The 15243-nt window shown below is 37.3% G+C and overlaps 1 pseudogene; it reads right to left on the bottom strand.

Annotated features, from left to right (window-relative positions):
• Positions 1-10401: 10401 nt before the first annotated feature.
• Positions 10402-15233, bottom strand: LOC125470387 (annotated as a pseudogene).
• Between the last annotated feature and the right edge of the window lie 10 nt (positions 15234-15243).

The raw sequence follows: 15243 nt of genomic DNA, 5'->3' as shown, positions 1-15243 counted from the left end.
GGGAGAGACCGTTTTGAAGTGATCAAAGTGAACATCATTCGAGTTTTGAAGTGATCAAAGTGAACGCAGCGGTATTTTCATAATGGCGTTTATTAATTATCTATCACGAATCATGCTGAAAAGAAGTCGCATTCAAATAAAGTGTCTACTAACTATCAGGAATCAGATTCTCGGAAAATTAGTTTGATTAAAGTAAACAAAGGAGAAACTTCTCGTTTCAGGTTAGGGGAGGATTTTTGTGTTTACCTGGAGTACGAGTTCATATGTATGCCTATTCAACAAAGCAGTCTCTCTTGATTGCATGCATGGATGAGCGTACAAATACCATCGTGTTAAGAGTGGACACAAGAATTTTCCTAGAACTTTGGACAATGTTCGATTTGCCCTTCAAACTTACAATTAGTTTTGAATCCGTTAGTTAAAACTTTCAATTCGTGTCAATATCCTCCCAACTATTAATTATGTCACAATTCTTAGTTATTTCCATCACCTATGATGAATATAACTTTTAGGGCTTATAGACATCAACAAAATGCTATCTTATTCACAACACAAATTAGTAAATATTAAGAATTCTGATAATTGAGTTATGAGAAGAAAAAAAAAAAAGAAAAGAGGAACCGAAACTTACACATTTACTGCAAATTCAAATGATTTCGTTATGCAAAATTAACAAAATAACCATTAGTTTGACGGGATAGTTGATAAAACTAATGGTAGAGGAGCATTAGCACGAACGAAATAAAAATTTAGGGAGCTCAGAACCGGATTAAAAATTATAAGACAAAGTAAAACAAGACCTATAAATCCAAAAACACTGCTAAAAGTTTCAACAAAGAGAAGTCCATGACTCCATATTTAAAAGGTGATTAAATTATCCACATCTCATTAACTTTATCTCTTTTCTACACTGTATTGAAAAGGTAAATCACAAAGTATTACACAATATAATTAGGTGGCCAACTAAACCAGCTTGGCCTATAAGAACAAGAAGTAGACGTACTATTTAACTAGGCGGTAACTGCATGACTAAAGAAGGCAATTAGTTAAAATTCAATCGTTTAGCAAGACGAAGACCGTCCATTGAGTTATTTAAATATTAATTGTTTGACAATAATAACAAAGTCTTATTCCACTAAGGAGAGTCGTTTCTATGAATTTTAAAGCACCACTGCATTCGATTTTGCGTCAAATATTCCGTAAGCTCAAATTATTTCTTGTGTTTTCTTATAGCCTCTTTCCAAGTCTTCCTAGATTTTCATCTACTCTTTTACGGTGAGCATCTATATCATAATTGCATCTTTTAACCAAAACATTTGTAGGTCATCCGTTTATATGTCCAAACGATCTTTACCAATTTTTTCTCATTTTATCTGTAATTGTGGCCGCTCCTGCTTTACTAATTGTCTGACAAACAACACGAAATTCTAAACTAAATTTATCTATAATGTAAAAATGAGTTTTAAACGGAAAAGCACATTGCTCCTACCGACTCGAAAAGCTCATATCTACAAGTTATTGGTGTTTTTTTTTTAAGAAAAAAAGAGAAGAAACAAGATATTGGTGTTAAACACTAGCTTTAATTATTAATTATTGCAAGAATAGTCCTAACATAACTATTGCAAGAATAATAATCAATACGTGGCGAGTGGGAACATGTAAAACTCAGTCCTCGCATGTTTTTGCATGACATGTGTATTGTCTATTAAGTCCGGCCCTATATACATGGTATGCATTAATATTATTTATTTACTAAATCGTTATTATCTATCCTTCTCTCAATAATCAGCAGATTACAAAACCTGCAGTCTGCAATTCAACCACACGTAACAAAAATTAAAAATTATTATGTAAAATAAATAAATAACCAAACGGCAATTTTGAAAGCGAGGGCTATTGAACATGAAGAGAGATCTTCTCAAGAGCTCTGTGTACGAAGCTCAAAGATTTTAGAGATTTGAGCGGTTGAAGAGAGAGATTTAGATTTTTAGTTTGTGTGAGGTATGTTAGTGAGATGAGCTAATAAATATTGTATGATTGAAATTGAGTAGTCTGAATCTCTTAATTCGCGGACTCCAGACAGAGATCTGAAGATAAACTCAATTCATGAAATATGAAATCAAATTTATATATGATTTTAGGATCAATTATATAGTAGTGGATGAGTTTAGGCATACAAATTTTTAAACCATCAAAGTTGGATTTGTTGGTAATATCTAATTCTAGCCGAATAATTACATTAATGCGTTAAACTGAAAGATGCAAAGTTAGCTCAAGCGATGAGCGAGAGTGACGTTATATTAGAATTATGATCATGTATTACAGACATGGTCAAAGCCGTGGCATACATTCACAAATGTTTACGCAATTTTTATAAAAATCCATGGCATCGGCCTCCATAGATAGAGTTTCGCTCCAACGTTGAATCTGGGGTACAATTTTCTTTTATATGTAACAAATAATATAACAAAGTTGCAAAGAATCATCCAATTTCCTCAAATTAGGTAATGTTTAATTGATACGTGTGGACTGTCAAGCTTTTGTGCCTAATTACAAGGAGATACAGTTAAATGGAACTCTTCTACCTTTAAACAAGGAATATTAATATCTGATTCTCAACTGTTTACCTCGACACATTGACTTTTTGTTTATAGCTTCAACTATTATATATATTATTTTTGGCATGTTATATTTTGTTGTTTATTTTATTTTTTGCCTTGAATCACTTAGAAATTTCATAGTCACGTGAATATGAAGCTATCAATTTATTATTTTGAGTTTGATTTTTTACAATATAATTATTTTGAGAGGTGGTGTGGCCGGCTAATTAGTTTTCATATAATTAAACTAAGATTTTTGGACCAAAATTCGGATTGAGATCCGCTCATAATTTTTGTGTTCAAAACCCGCATACCCAAAATCCAAACCGTTCAAGAGAGAGAAAGGTTAGGACCAAGCGAGTGCGATTGATTAATGAGGACTGTAAAATTGAAATTAAGTAGTTCAGATCTCTAATTTCGTAGAATTCGACACATAGATCAGGAGTGGATCTCAATTCTCAAAACTCATCACCATTCACCAATCTCATGCCATAAGCTTGCAGACCCAAAAAATACAGAAAGAAACGAAACTCTATGAACTGGACCTTGGGACCATTGGGCTAATCCAATATTTTGAATGGACTGGGTCAATTCTTATGCATAATGGTTAAGACTAGTTCTTTATCAGTCTGACGTTTGATTAGGATTATTTTATACATAACACTTACGCTTATATATAATTTTACCAAAAAAAAAAAGAGCTCTTAATAGAAGAAAAATGTTTGGAATACCACATTTTGTAGACCATATATGAACCACCTCTTTGAAAGCTTTTAATGATTATCTGCCAAATATTGGAAAACCGGCTAATTTTCCCTTTAGGATCAAGCTCGAAACACAAATGACCCACCTTTCAAAATAATAGACTTCATGACTCATGAAATTTTGTTTTTTCACACAAAACTGGAAAAGCAGGTTTAATTTCAGTCCACAAATTTGCCCAACATCCAGAATGGGTGATATTAGAATTTTGTGCTCCAGCTCGTGGCGAAGACCAGCACAGGAAGGTGGCGAAAACAAATGCGTATGTCCAAACTCTTGATTGATGCATCCCGATACCTCAAAAATCACTACAATTGTAATTTACCCCTTACAACACAACGGCAGAAATTTATGCAGGATTGGAACACTCCCCCTGATAGCAAGCATAAAAAAAGAAAGCAAATTGAATCAGAAAGCAACCCAACATATTGAAAGCACAGCTTCAACACTACAAAGTGAACTGATATCTCAAGTCTTCAAGCAATTCAACACTAAAAGCAATAAGCTCCAACAACTTCAGAACAAAATATACCAGATTCAGAATCTAAAGTGAAAATTCATACGGCGGACAGCTTGGATACGAAATAAAGAAAACAGAACTGCCAGAAACTCACAGAAACATAGCAAAACGGAGATATTGATACCATTGACTAATTCAAAGCTTTGAAATTTAAAAACCAATGATGCAAAACGAGATAAGCTTTTGGTTTTGGGTCGAATTTTATTTGAATATACTGCCAACTGTGAGAAGATTAATAGCATGAAAATAATAGAAGAAAAGTTACCCGGGATTTGGGCTTGGTATTTTTCTGACCAGGACCAGGTCCGCCATAGCTAATGCTGCGTAGATGACTGAAGTTGATGAGGGCGATGATGATACAGCCCATGCTTTTCCATTACTCTTTTTTTAATTTTTTTTTATTTTACAATTTAGAGAAATCTTCTTTGTATAAAAAATGCATAAACGAAAGGGGAGTTGGTGAGAGTTTGTAATTGTTTACAACCAAGGAGGGGAAGACAAGAAACTGACGTCTGAGGAAACGGCCAACGACCCAAGGAGCAGGAGAGACCGTTTTGAAGTGATCAAAGTGAACATCATTCGAGTTTTGAAGTGATCAAAGTGAACACGAAGGTATTTTCATAATGATGTTTACTAATTATTTGTCACGAATCATGCTGAAAAGAAGTCGTATTCAAATAAAGTGTCTACTAACTATCAGGAATCAGATTCTCGTAAAATTAGTTTGATTAAAGTAAACAAAGGAGAAACTTTTCGTTTCAGGTTAGGGGAGGATTTTTGTATTCACCTGGAGGACGAGTTCATATGTATGCCTATTCAACCAAGCAGTCTCTCTTGATTGCATGCATGGATGAGCGTACAAATACCATCGTGTTAAGAGTGGATACAAGAATTTTCTTAGAACTTTGGACAATGTTCGATTTGCCTTTCAAACTTACAATTAGTTTTGAATCCGTTAGTTAAAACTTTCAATTCGTGTCAATATCCTCCCAACTATTAATTATGTCACAATTCTTAGTTATTTCCATCACCTATGATGAATATAACTTTTAGGGCTTATAGACATCAACAAAATGCTATCTTATTCACAACAAAAATTAGTAAATAGTAAGAATTATGATAATTGAGTTATGAGAAAGAAAAAAATTAGAGAAACCGAAACTTGCGCAGCAAATTCAAACGATTTCGTTATGCAAAATGAACAAAAATAATCGTTAGTTTGACAGGATAATTGATAAAACTAATGGTAGAGAGGGACATTGACATGAACGAAATTAAAGTTTAGAGAGATCAGAATTGGATTGAAAATTATAAGACAAGGTAAAACAAGACTTATAAATCCATAAACATTGCTAAGAGTTTCAACTTGACTCCATTTTTGAAAAGTGATTCCACATCTTATTAACTATCTCTTTACCATAAAGTATTACACAATATAATTAGGTGGCCAAATAAACCAGCTTGGCCTATTAGAACAAGAAGTAGAGCTACTATATATGAAGGCAATTAGTTAAAATTCAATCGTTTAGCTAGACGAAGACGAATTCGGATCCTCTTTGTGACGATCTCGAGGATCCTTCAATCACATTCGGTCATCGTACATCCTACGGTCAGTTTTTGTCATGTACTGTTTATATTCTATTTTAAATAAAAAAATTATAATGATTTATGACCGCACAATATATGATAAACAAATGTGATTTGAGAATCCCAAAGAAGATCCAGAGAGGATCCTCATTCGACGAAGACGGTCCATTTGAGTTACTTAAATATGGATTGTCTGATAATGACAACAAAGTCTTATTCCACAAAGGAGAGTCGGTTCTATGAATTTTAAAACATCACTGCACGTGGTCTTGCTTCAAATCTTCCGTAAGCTCAAACTGCTTCATGTGTTTTCTTGGAGTCTATTTCCAAGTCTTCTTAGGTTTTCATCTACTTTTTTACCACAAGCATCTATATCATATTTGCATCTTTTAACTGGAGCATCTGTAGGTCATCGATTAACATGTTCAAACCATCTTAATTGATTTTCTCTCATTTCATCTTTAATTATGACCGCTCCTGCTTTACTAATTGTTCGACAATCAACACAAAATTCTTACACTAAATTTATCTATATTGTAGAAAGGAAATTTAAACGGAAAATCACACTGCTCCTACCAACTTGATAATTTCATATCTAAAGGATATTGGTGTTAAACACTAATAATCCAATCCTAACATAACCATTGCAAGAATAATCCAATCCTAACATAACTATTGCAAGAATAATAATCAATACGTGGCAAGTGGGAACACGTAAAATTCAGTCCTCCTCAACCAGCATGTTTTTGCATGACATGTGTATTGTCTATTAAGTCCGGCCCTATATATATGGCACGAATTAATATTATTTATCAAATCGGTATTATCTATCCTAATCAACAGATTAAAAAACCTGCAGTCTGTAATTCAACCACATGTAAAAAAAAATTCAAAAAGATTATTTAAAGAAAATAAATAACCAAACGGCACTTTTGAAAGAGAGGGCTATGGAACATAACTTGAGATACTCTCTAGATTTCTGCGGCCGAAGCTCAAGAATTTGGAGATTTGGGCGGCTAAAGAGAGAGATCTAAATTCTTAATTTGTGTGAGGTATGCTAGTGAGATGAGCTAATAGATATCGTATGATTCGGTTTGTAGAACTAAATCGGTTTGTAGAACTAAATCATAAAAGCTTGTTTTTGCCCTACCCATAGTTTAATTGCGTGATCTACAAGGTATTGATATTTTGGTGGATCGTTTGGATGGTATCTTTAAAAGATATACAAATGCTTTTATCAATCTCTGCAAGGAGAAATGGCTTGAGGGGTCTGCTGTGACACGCCCCGACCCTGATATTTCCCGAATACCAGGATAGGTACGTGCTGGCCGACACCCGAGGGTGACGAGAGCCATTTATTAAGTGCAAATGCTGAAAATAAAGGATAAATAAGGTTTATAAATATAAAAGAATAAAGAATATGCAAATAAGGATCGTGTTCAGAGCACACCACTAATCTAGAACACTAAAAGAAAATAATATAAAATTTAATGAAACCAAGGAGTGGGTCCTACACCAAGAGGACTCGAAGATGCCGATGCGGAAGTGCCTGGACGTCGGGATTGTATGCCTCGATTCTAAGTCCTGAAGGGGGCGCAAAACAAACATGAGTGGACCAAGTTGATATATATATATATAATAAAGCATTTATCAACATACTAACCCCCAGGTTTTATGAAAACACTTCTATATAATGATAAACATAGGTTTTCCGAAACCTAGCATGTCGTGCAATGTCTCAAATCATAATTCGCATAAATAATAAACACTAGTAAATGTCCGATATAACACTTCAGGCCCCATGCCGGCTCCCCGTCTCTGAGCACACAGTCAGAGGAAAATACACTTCAGGCCCCGTGCCGGCTCCCCGTCTCTGAGCAGACAGTCAGAGGAAAACACACTCCAGGCCCTATGCCAACACCAAACCGTCGCCCGGGACGGACCGGATCTATCCCTACGTCCCGTAGCGGAAAGGACCACTAGGTAGGTATAAAATCAGTGAACATACATATATTGAAAATCAACTTCATAGTATAAAATCATCCATCATCTATACTATAAAGAAGTGTTCTAAACATGTTCTAAATATCATATCGTCATCCATCATATATTCTATAAGAACATGGGTTATAGGAAAAATAGTAATAATTCAAACTAGCCTCAATAAGCATATTATCTCAAAACGTTTCATAAAACATAATCGTAAAGTCATGCTTTTCTGTGTATGCAATTCTACCATTAAAACATGCATTTTTAGAAGGGGTCCACTCACAATACTTCACCGTCGAAAAGCCACGCCATCTAGCGAAGAAGGAAACGTCATCGATAATTGCCCCTAAGCACATAAACGGTACATTTAGTCAAACGGTTGAATTTGGGAAAACGGACATCGGAAACAGGTTCAGGACGTCGAAATTAGCCTAGGAGGGGTCCCGCACGAAAACCCAAAAAGTCAACACCCGAGGTCAAAGTCAACGTTGACCGTTGACTGGTCAACGCTGACCGTTGACCTGGTCAACGGTCAACGGGTCAGGGTCAACGGGTCAACGGGTCACGGGTCATGGGTCACGGGTGTGGGCTTTAGGGTTTTGGGTTTGGTTTAGGGTAAATGGGTTTAGGTTTTAGGTGAATTGGGTTTGGGTATTGGGTTTGGACTTGGGTTGGATCCGGGTTGGGCCTAAGGGTTTGGGTCTAATGGGTTTAGGGTTAACGGGCCAGAGGCCCTAAAACAAACGGCCCAAAGGCCTAATTACAAAGGGTGTTGGGTTGGGCTGCCCAGGTTTTGGGCTTGGCAGGAAAGGCCCAAAGGCCTTGGGTGTTCGCCGGAGTCCAAAGAGGGAGAAGGCCGGATTTCGGCCGGAGAATTCCCAAGCTCCGTTGGAGCTCAAAACTCAACCAAAACATGTCATTCAATATACCAAATTGAAGCCCCGAAGGTAAGGAATCGAAATATACCCTTGGTTCCGGTCATTGTGGCCGGAGTTGGCCGGAAAACAGCTTGGAAGCCACGGGTGTCCGCTGGAAACTGGGTAAGATTCAAATGAGCATAACTTCTTCAATACTCAATGAAATTAGGTGAAACAAAAAGGAAAGTTGTAGTACTCAGCGAGACGAAGAGATTGATACCTCGCACGCCGGCCAACTCGCCGTGGTTTGGCCGGAAATCGCCTCGAAATGGACGGTGCTCGCCGGAAAACTGGGAAATGTCTCCGAGGTGGTTTCTTCGTGATTTGACGTCCAAAACACAACCATGGGGTTCGAAAAGAGCTATAGATGTGGGCTTGGGTGTGTGTGTGTGTGTGTTCTTGTCGGACCGAGAGGGGGGATGGAGAAAGACAGAGAGAAGACAGAGTGAAGGAGAGGAGAGAGAGACTTTTCAAAAAAAAAGAAAAAGGGAAAGGGAAAGGGAACGGGGGACAAAAACAGGGGGTGGGCCCTTGGGCTCACCAATTAAGGTTCAAAAACAATTTTAAAAAGAAAAGTATCCCCCAAACTTAGTGAAAATACAAAAATACCTATTTTCTTACGTAAATTTCGGGACGGGTTGTTACATGCTGTTTTGCATTCTAGTTATACTATGTCTTCTTAGAATTGTATACAAGATGCACTTTTTTCTTTAATTATTCTTACTAAAGACTAAAGAGTACTGGCCTTTGTTAGTGTGTTTGTCTTGTTACCAGAGATTTGGAAGTACCAGCAAGTTGGCCTCCCCATTTGGACATTTCACGCTTTGAAGATTTAAGTATCACTGATAGTTAAGACTCATTTTCTCCATTGTTTAGTTGTATATTTGTGAATATTCTATTTATTCATTGTTTCCAACTGTTAAGACTCATTTCTCCTTTAAAATTGTAGGTTTATTGATGATGTATACTAGACATGTCATTAAAATAAGCAACTCACTTTGACCCTAAATAATATGCAAACTTACATATTTTTTCGATTCAGGTGACTATGAGCTGAAGAAATGTGTTGTCTCAGGCCCAAAAGCTACTTTTACAACCTAAAGTGAGGAATATGAATCTTTGATATGGCAGATCTGAAACTTGTACGTATTGATTTTAACTAACTCCTTTTTAGGTGTAATTTTGGACTGATCTTGTTTGGAATTTGACTACATTTGTTATGGCTTCTAATGAGGTGCAAGGCTTGCTGGGGAAAGTGCATGTGCCCAAAAATATGTGCTTTCAAGTTTTATTGTATTAGAGATAAAATATGTAACATTACATGATGTTTGTGAGATTGGGAATGTGTTGCAGGCCTTTTCATTTTAAGAAAATTAAAATTTTTCATTTCCTCAATTTTAGTTTCAAATTTTGATTTTTTTTAATATTTAATTCATGTTGGCACAATTACAATATGAAGTGCCAACTTGTCTGGAAAAGGTTATCTGACAAGTTGTCAGAAACGAGGCACAAATTGTGGTCCATTTGTGCCTGCCTCGTTGAGCACCAAACTGTCTATTGTGCTCTTTTAGCGAAGGCAACGCCTATAGAGGGCACAAATAGATATATAGTTGCCGCACTATTGCTATTGGTCTATGGGCACATATGTTGGTGTTCTTTGGCCTCAAAGAGCACTAATAATTTATTGTGCGCAGTGGCCATATTTTTTGTAGTGCAACCACCACCTCCTAACTAGCTGCCTCCCGTAGCGCCGCCCTTCCCTCTCCGTTTCTCCTCTTCCCTCCTGCCCTTGCGATCTCAAAACGTTAATTGTATTTTCATACTCAAGTTGAACAAACTGGAAGAAAACATTCCTGAATTATCTTATCTATGGCAAAAGATTTTAGTTTCTTGTATGCAAGTATGCAACTGTTTTGACTGTCCAAAGTATACTAGTTTTACATCAAAAGGATACCAAAAAAAAAAAAAAATGCACTCCTCTACCTCCCCAACTTCACAAAAATCCAAGTCAAATGCGGCTATAGTTCTATCTTGGTGTAATTGTCGGTACGACTCCGCTAACAAGGTCACTGCCAGAGACATCTATAGAGACGTAAGGATGCCTCGCTGCATTGGATGAGGGTGGAAGAGTCACTACCTTTCCACCACTACTGCTCGTCACTGATTCCGATGTTCTGCTGTCAGACTCCGGCATCATAAACCATATGTTTTCAAGTTCTCGAACAACCTCAGCCATTGAGGGTCTCGCGTCTGTCTCATCTCGGCAACACTTCAGAGCCAAACTCAGGAACTTTTCCTCACACTCGGAAGGATAAGACCCCATTCTTCCATCAATAACTGAGAAGATCAGACCGGATTGGAATGCAATGTTTACCTGAAGTGCAAAAAAAAACTTGTAAATAATACTAAACTGGTGCATCTAGTCGATCACAGGGATTAATTAGCGTCAACCAGGCGGTCTTGACTAAGACGTTATATCCTTACATGCAAAGCATAGAAGATGGTAGTGTTATCCAAAACACAGAGTCTGTAATTAGGTTCGAGTAATTACCTCTCGAACAATGTTTTTTCCATGTGAGATTGGCTGCATGCCTGTTAAGAGCTCCAAAAACACAACACCGAGGCTATAAACATCGCTCTTATCCGTTAGCTTATGAGTTAAGAAGTACTCCGGATCAAGGTAACCCCGAAAAATCAATTCAAATAATAAGATAGTTTTTAACCTGCGTAGCTATTAGTTAGGTAATTACAATGCTTATGAGTCTTACCGGTGTCCGCTTCACTACTGTGGATACATGAGCAGGCACAGTTCCTTCAAAATCTGGAACCGGGGCAAGACGGGAAAGGCCAAAATCAGCAACCTTTGCAATAAACTTAGAGTCCAGTAATATATTGGTGGCCTTGATATCTCGATGAAATATCGGAGGGTTGGCTTCTGTATGGAGGTATAGGATGCCCTTGGCTGATCCCAGAGCAATTCTTAATCTCATCTCAAAACCCAGTGGTTCTTTAGACCTAGCTGCTGAGACACGCATCAATTATAAAGCTTGTCGAATGGCATGTAACCGAAATCCCTACTGTAAATTCTTAGTCAAACATTTACGAGCGGTAAATTACTCTACCAATTCAGACAGAGTTGAAGTAAGAACCAAAGACAGTACAACAAGAGTATTAGGTTTACCAGAAAGGTGATCCCTTAGAGTTCCATTGGATATAAACTCATAAACCAACATCTGCACGCACAAAAATACACACACGTCAACCTTTTCCCAAATAAAATTGTTGGTCTGACTCCGACATAACAAAAGAGAGCAAGACGATGAGGAGAAAAAAATGCAGCAGAACTACATTCAGAAAGGATAAGCAAAGGTACCTGTTCCCCTTCTTCATCACAATACCCGACTAAGGACACGAGATTCCTATGATGTAAGGGTGACAATAATTCTATCTCTGTTAGAAACTCCTTCTCGCCCTGTAATGATCCCTCTTGTGCACGTTTTATGGCCACAACGGTTCCGTCAGCCAGGATGCCTTTATAAACCTTTCCATAACCTCCTTGTCCAACTTGAGCAGAGCTGCTAAAATTGTTTGTAGCCACGGCCATTTCTCCAAAAGTAAAATCCTTGACACCTTCAATTTTTATGGAGCTCTTTGTTGCTGCATATAAACGAAGGCACGATGTTAAAAATGAAATTATTTGGACCAAGAGCCGATGTACCTGTTCAATCTTGTTAAATTCAATTGGGTGCGCTTCTCAGGATTCCTAACTCGGGAGAAGCCCCATGGAAATGATCATTTATACAAATATGTCTTCTGCCTTATGATAGTAAGACACTCACTACGACGTCTTCTTGAAATTGCATGGCGATCCTTCAAATGCTTTCTCAATATAAGAAGAGAAACAATTGCAGATAGTGTAACGGCACCAGCAATAGTCCCTAGTATTACGCCAGCTAGAGCACCCTTGCCTAGACTGGACTTTGAAGAGGGGGCAACCACTGCGACATCAAGAAGAGCCGTGAGATCAACAAATCAAAATCAACACACAGTTTCACATCTAGAAAAAATAAGGCTTTTAAGACAAACTGTCCTTGTAAGGATCCAGTAGAATGAAGTCGAGAAGTCATAGGGTCCAAATAGGTCACTGTCGGGAATTTTCCATGTTGCGAACACACTCATGATTCTTTTAAGTTCAGTTCTATTGAAAGTATGGGAATTATTGGCATTATCAACATATACAGGAAAAAGCTTCAGAGATATAATCAGTCGAGGTCCTTTTTCCCATAAAAACGAAGTAATGTCCAGCTGATCGGGATCTAATTTGATACCAGAAGTAAGATGCTGCTCAAATGTACTTTTGTAAGGGCTAAAATCTGTGAATGCGGGACTTTTCAACCGAATGTCAATAATTAGAGGAGCAGCACAAAAACAAGCTACAGGAATATATTCGAAAGGGGGTGGGCATACTTGAATCACACAGTTGACAGTGGAAGTCGAAATCTGACTATCACTTTCATCATCACCTTCGGTTCCACAGAAGTTATCAAGGTTGCCATTTGAGCAAACCGGATTTCCCCGAAGCCTGAACAATAATAATCAGAAGAGAAAGTTTGACGGAGCATAAGAACAACATAACTTGCGCTTAGAGATATATTAAAAGAGAACAAAGTCCAGAAGCAAACCAGACTGTGACATTTTGCGAAAGTACAGTGCTGCCGGTAATATTTGTAAGGTTATTGTTTTGCATCTCCCTACAATATCAGAAGCCACATTCCACTTCTTAACCAAACTTCAAGAAGATGCTATAAAACTTATTAGTCAAGAAAAAGGATGATCGGAATAGGAAATGGAATAACATTTATAAACACCAGCATCCTAACACTAGAGAGTGTAAATTCACTCACACCACTTCCTCTTAACCAATGGAAGTAACAAATTTTCTCACTCCAGTTCTTACATGATTAGTCTTTCTGCCTCGTTGAGTTTCCTGTTCTCCCAAAGCGTTCCTGGAATGGAGCCGTTCAATGAATTGTTTGCTATAGACCTGCCATGCGGAATAAACTCCCACTTTACTTCATAACGTAGTTTTCATTATTGGCACTGCTAAAACATTTGATAACATCTTAAAGATAATAACTTCAAACTCTTGCTGTTCACAAAGTAAGATAGACGGAAGCTCGAAAACACCAAAAGATCAGTTTGAAGTGGCTCACAATCTCTGAAGATCAGGAAGATCCGAAAGTTTGAAGTGGCCATACAGACACACAAACGAAGAGGGTAAATTGAAACTAATGAACCAAGTTGAAGATTCTGAATATTGCTGGCGTTCTACTCACAAGTGAACAAGCCTTGGTAATCTGGAAAGCTCCGGTGGAATTTGCCCACTTATTGAATTGTTGTTCATGTGACTGCTCAAAAGGGAAAAGATATGAAACATAAGGAAGAGAGGAAGTATAACAAACACAAGATAATATTACACTTTTTAAACTAAAGCAGCATCAGAAAAACCCTTACAAATGCTTTGTCTTGTTTAAATTTGTAAACGATATAGGTATTGATCCCGATATTTGGTTCTGGTCAATTTGTAGTCTCTCCAAGTTTGGAAGATAACCGAGCATTTCGGGCAAGGAACCTGATAACTGGTTTCCATTAAGGAGCCTGTAAACACAGAATATTAGATAGAGATTTAACCAAATATTGCCAAAAATATCCGAACAGCTTAACTTACAAAATCTAGGGTAGTTGTCCCCATACAAAATATCCATATCAAGCAACTGGTTAACGTTTATATCTGAACAGCTTAACTGGTTAACGTTTTAGATAGAGATGGAATATGGATATGGAGATGGAATCTAGGGTAGTTGTCCCCATACAAAATATCCGAACAGCTTAACTTACAAATATTGCCAAGAATATTAGATAGAGATGACTATTGATTGATGTGGGAACAGGATCAAATTGGCAGATTTTCTTATTTCATTCAGATATTTCTACGAAGTTCATAATGGAATCACCTATGAGCAGGGAAATTTGCTCATTAAGACCACTTGGAACCAGAGACATGGGAATTAAATCTCTCCACACACGGGGAACAAGATGAAACGAGAAAAGGCAAGGGTCAAAAGGAAAATATTTCCATTCAGTCAGTTGCTGCAAGGTACAGGTAAAATTTAGAAAGATTGAAACATACAGTTCTTGAACATGAAGATAGCCATCATCTAATATTGTGTTGCAGCAAAACACTCCTGTCCAATTTGCTGTGCATGGGTCTCCTCTATTCCAGTCGCTCAGATACTCGTTGGGATCAACCAAACTGCTTTTGATGGCCCGCAGCGCGGTCACTGCAATTTTACACAATTGATAAACCTTACTTGATTAACACAACCAGACTAAGTTTTTCGAAGGAGACCAACTATGAACATATCAGAATTGAGAAACAAGGGAATGTCAAAAATCATGCTATACATCAGAAATGAGTCGAAAATCACAAGATTATTATTCAAGTGCATGTATGTACTGGAAGTGGACATAGACCTCAATCCATCTAGATGAAAGTAAACTAGAAATCAGTCACTTAGTTTGTCAATTGAAGTTACCGTGTCAGAACATAAGCCAACCATACACCTGAATCGAAAAACTTCTAAACTGAACTCATACCATAATAAATGTATTCAAGTATTCCCTATAGTACAATTTCCTGAAGAAAGCCATTCAGAATTCAAAGCTTCACAAATCATAAGCAAAATCACCTTCTGCAGGGTCGGTGATATTAAGATTTTGTGCTCCAGCGCGTAGCGAAGACCAGCACAGGAATGTGGCGAAAACAAATGCATATGTCCAAACTCTTGATTGATGCATCCCGAGACCG

This window comes from the organism of the source record quoted next, unplaced genomic scaffold (assembly GCF_019419815.1).
Source record: "Pyrus x bretschneideri cultivar Hongxiangsu unplaced genomic scaffold, Pyrus_bretschneideri_v1 Contig5, whole genome shotgun sequence".
Lineage (NCBI taxonomy): Eukaryota > Viridiplantae > Streptophyta > Magnoliopsida > Rosales > Rosaceae > Pyrus > Pyrus x bretschneideri.
This window is presented reverse-complemented; position numbering and strand designations above follow the sequence as displayed.